Here is a 4623-nt window from a genome sequence, read left to right as displayed (position 1 = left end):
CACATCCTGAGACTCAGCAGCCAGATGCGACAGTTGACCCTCACCCTGAGCCTGAGCAGTAGCATCGAGGACGATGCATCATTCTAAGTGTGGAGAGGTCACCGTCGTTGCTGTCGGTGGGACCACTATTTTGGTGACGAGTTCGGACATTTGTCTTTTATTTTGTGTTATTTCTAGTATTTTGCACTCTGTTTTACCGCACTTTTTGGATCATTGTATATATTTGTCATTCTGGATACTTTTATTTTAGTTTGTTGCATTTTGCACCATAGTTTGGACACACTTTTTTTTTTTAGATTTTCAATTGAATTTGCATTTGTAGTTGATAGTGTATATATATGTAGCTGCTTTAGTTAGTGGTTGTGATTTGAAAATTATGGATCATTGGAGCTTGGTTTACCCTTTTTACATATGAAAATTTGGTTTGATTGAAAAAGGGGATAAACTAAGGAATTTTAAAATTTTCTAAATCACAACATTACATTAGGTTAAGCTTAGTCAAAATAATGAAAATTTTCAAGAATTTTTACCTATAGGGCACCCCAATTGATTGAAAATTTTATTTTAGAACTTGCTTGAGCTACATATTGTGGAACATGAATTTTGAGCTAAGAACACAAGCATGCGAGTTTTGAGCCTTAATTGTGTGGTTACATCATATATAACCACTTACTTTCATTCTTGTGTGCATCATTCTCTTCCTATGATTGTAATCCTTGATTTGTTTGATTCTTTATGTCCATTATTTTGTGTATACATGCATTTACATGATTGAGGCCATTGTTCAAATAGCTCACTTACCCAAATAGCCTACCTTTTATTTTCCATTGTTAACTAATTTTGAGTCTATGCTTAACTCATTTGTTCTTAATTGTAGCACATTACAGACCTAAGTGAAAAATAATAAATGTTCTTAATTTGGATCTTTGATTAGCTTAGGCTAGTGAGAGTGTTTACCATTTGAGTTTGGGAAAAGTTGAGAACATTAGGTAGAGATAAAAGTGTGTTTGTGTTTTTGTTGAAAAATCTTGGGAATTGGGTACATACTCATGTATTAATCATGTGTAAACCATATGCATTGATGTTCTTGTATATATTTTAGTTTGAAAAGAAAAAAATATGATAAGAAAAAGAAAAAAAATAAATAAAAAGAAAAAAAATTAAAAAAATGCACCAAAGTGAAGTTCAATAATAATTAATGCATATGTGTGGTGATCAAAAGAGAATGCATGAGTGTGTGAAAAAAAGTGAAGAATGGGTAGTTAGGTTTGTTTAGAATTGTATAGGTTGTCATAGGTTAGGTGGGAAGTTTAAGTTAATCAAAGATTCAAATTTCAAGCTCACTTGACCATATGCATCCTACCTTGACCCTAGCCCCATTACAACCTCTGGGAAAGTCCTCATGATATTTGTATGCATGCATGAAGTAATTGTTGATTGTTAGATGAAAGACAAATCTTGGAAAGCATGATTAGGGGAGAATTGAGTGAATCAACCCCTAAACACTTGAGTGATTAGAGCGGATACACATCCGGTGAGGGTTCGATTGCTCAATTACATGTTTCCACCCATGATCATCTTTTCTTGCAAGTTTGTAAAATCTTTCAATAATTCAATTCAATTGTGGGTTTGATTTGATTGTTAATGCCTTAGCCCTTGTACTTGTATATGTATTCTTGGAAATTGAGTGTTTTGACCAAGTAGATGCATTCATGTAGATAGACTGCATATAGATAGGGTGTATATAGTTAGTTTGCATTGAATAAATGTTTATACTCTTTGCTTCTTCTTGATTTTAGCATGAGGACATGCTTAGTTTAAGTGTGGAGAGGTTTGATAAACCCCAATTTTGTGGTTTATCTTGTGCTTATTTTAGGGGATTTTATCACCTTTTCCCACATTTATTCAATGAAATAGCATGGTTTTGTAATTCTCCCTTAAATTGTGCTTAAGTGTAAAAACATGCTTTTTAGGCCCTTAAATTGGTGATTTTAATTCACTTTAATTCCAATCGATGCCTTGATGTGTTTGTTGAGTGATTTCAGGTTCATTAGGCAAGTATGAGATGGATGAAATGAAGAGAAAAGCATACAAAGTGGAGAATGCATGAGAAAACAAGGATTTGGAGTACATCAACCCACACTCACGCGTGGAAGTGAAGTTGCATGGCGACGCGTACACGCACATGACGCGTACGTGTGGATAGGAAAATTGCCAAGCGACGCGCACGCGTGACCCACGCGTACGCGTCGATGCTAGCATGTGACTCACTTAAAGGCAAAACGTTGGGGCGATTTCTAAGCTGCCCAGGCCCAAATCCAACTTGTTTCTGAGGGTATTTGATGCATAATTGAAGATTGAGCAAAGGGGGGGGGAGCACTTAGTTAGTCATGATGAGCCTTTAGTTAGTTTTCTAGAGAGAGAAGCTCCCTCTTCTTTCTAGAATTAGGTTAGGTTAGGTTAATTTCTTTTGGATCTTGAATTGATTACTTGATTTCCTCTTGTTTCATTTACATTTTAGTGTTCTATTATCTCGATCTTCTTAGTTTCTCTTGTTAATTTCTCATTTTGCTCTCTTGTATGTTGATGAACCATTGTTGGATCTTAATTTCTTCTAATGCAATTTTATGTTTCCATGTCTCCTTTATGTTTATCTTCATGGCTATTGTTTATTTCTTGCTTATGTTAGTTATAGGTCTTGTTAATTTTTGCATTTTCTGATGTTTACTTTTGTTGCACACTAGGTGTTTGATAGAATGTTTCCTCTAGTTTTTGAGTAGTTTCTTCTACTCTTGGCCTAGGCTATGGGAATTGAGTGATCTTGAGTCATTGGGTCTCATTGAATTGGTGATTTGAGAACCCTATGTGGTCAATTTGATAACCATTGACTCTAGCCTACCACTAAGTTAATTGGTGACTAGGTTGGGACCTATGGATTGATGTTGATCAAGCCATTTGACGTACTCCAAGCCTAGGAGTAGATATTACATACTTAAGGCTTTAGTGAGTAGACCTAATGACCTCGGCTCCTCATAATTGTCAATACTTGGTTTGTAGACAAGGATGGTGATCTCGACTACCTATGCTTAGCCAAAAGTTGTTTACCATTTCTTTATTAGTTCTTATCATTTATTTTCTTGCCATTTACTTTTCTTGCATATTATAAATCAAACCCCCCTGCATCTTCATATCCAATAATTGACCACTTCATTGCAATTCCTTGTGAGACGACCCAGAGTTTAAATACTTCGGTTAATTCTTATTGGGGTTTGTACTTGTGACAAAACCATATTTAAATTTGATGTGAGAGTTGTTTGTTGGTTTGGAGCTATGCTTGCAATGAAGCTCTTATTTCTACAAGAGAAAATCTAGACCAACAATAATTCTTGTGTCAGTTACCTGCATAGATAGCCTTTTATTTCTTCTTTTTAATCATGAATAAACGTATTAGCAAGTAGCAACCATAGGTTATTAGAACCTCAAAGAAAATTAGCAAACTGATCCCAAACAAGCCTAGTCCTAATAATGCAAGTGCTAGTTGCATTCGACACACTACCATAGTGTGCAACAATCCATTCTCAAAATGCCAGAAATAGTGCATAGCTAATAGGCTTAGCTTGTATCAAAAAGAGTACATCTGAACATAAGAAGTGCAACATCTATCTCTTACAATATGTGTTTTAAACGGGGAGACACAAATTTCAACCAAAGTTTTGAATTGTACCCTTCCTTTGGAAGCTCGTTAGAATCAATCATAGCCTTCTCCCAGACAATTCAAATAGCGTTGGACCCTACAAAGCCATGAAACATGATGAGGATAACTTATATCAAATATATCATTATTTTCTTTCAGTTCTGAAGATACAATACAACATAATTTGAAATGAAGGAGCAATTAAACTCATTTATACCTAAATTCAAAACCTAAATTCAAATAAACAACTTAATTGGTGAGAAATTACATATGCATGATTCAAATCTGGATCAAGATCAGTAAGAGAAGAAAGAATACGAAAAGAGATTCTTCTTCTCCTCCATTAGACTCACCTCAAAACAGAGAATAACAAATCCAACCCTAGAATTTGTTGAAACGAGAGAGAGATTCAAAGAGCGGAGGAGCACAATCGAGAGCGCCAGTGAGATTGAGAGAAAGAGTGCGAAGGAGAACGAGATTTGGAGTGAGATTGAGAGCTATGACTGGTTCCTGATCTTTCTTCCGTTTCATTAGGCTAGGTCTCCGTCCAGAGTGTTATAGGAATAGGTAACATTTTTGAAGTTTTTAAAAAAAATTATATATATTTACTAATATTTCATTAGAAATGTTACTTTATATATAATTTTATAATAATCACTAACACTTTAACAAATGTTAAGCAATAAATGTTACTAAATCTTCAAAATATAGCAATGGGAGTCAGTTTCGTGCACCAAATAGGTTATATTGGTTAGTGTAATCTATTAATATATAATAGGAGAGTAGTAGTATGTTTGTTGCTTGACAAGTGTTCACCTACACAATTCACAAATGTTTCACTTGAATGATTGAAAAGTGTTTTTCTATTCAAAATTCAAACATAAAATAAAATATAATAATAATAGATATAGACAAAAAGCAAGCAGTAA

At 34.4% G+C, this 4623-nt stretch overlaps 1 long non-coding RNA gene across 1 annotated transcript in view; it reads right to left on the bottom strand.

Moving 5' to 3' along the window:
- Positions 1–4355, bottom strand: part of LOC107617067 — a 12968-nt gene extending 8613 nt beyond the window's left edge. Inside the window, exon 1 of the long non-coding RNA XR_001614782.2 lies at positions 4048–4355. This is a non-coding gene — a long non-coding RNA (uncharacterized LOC107617067). The remainder of the gene's footprint in view (positions 1–4047) is intronic.

The sequence above is a fragment of the Arachis ipaensis genome, chromosome B09 (assembly GCF_000816755.2).
Source record: "Arachis ipaensis cultivar K30076 chromosome B09, Araip1.1, whole genome shotgun sequence".
Taxonomy (NCBI): Eukaryota; Viridiplantae; Streptophyta; class Magnoliopsida; order Fabales; family Fabaceae; genus Arachis; species Arachis ipaensis.
This window is presented reverse-complemented; position numbering and strand designations above follow the sequence as displayed.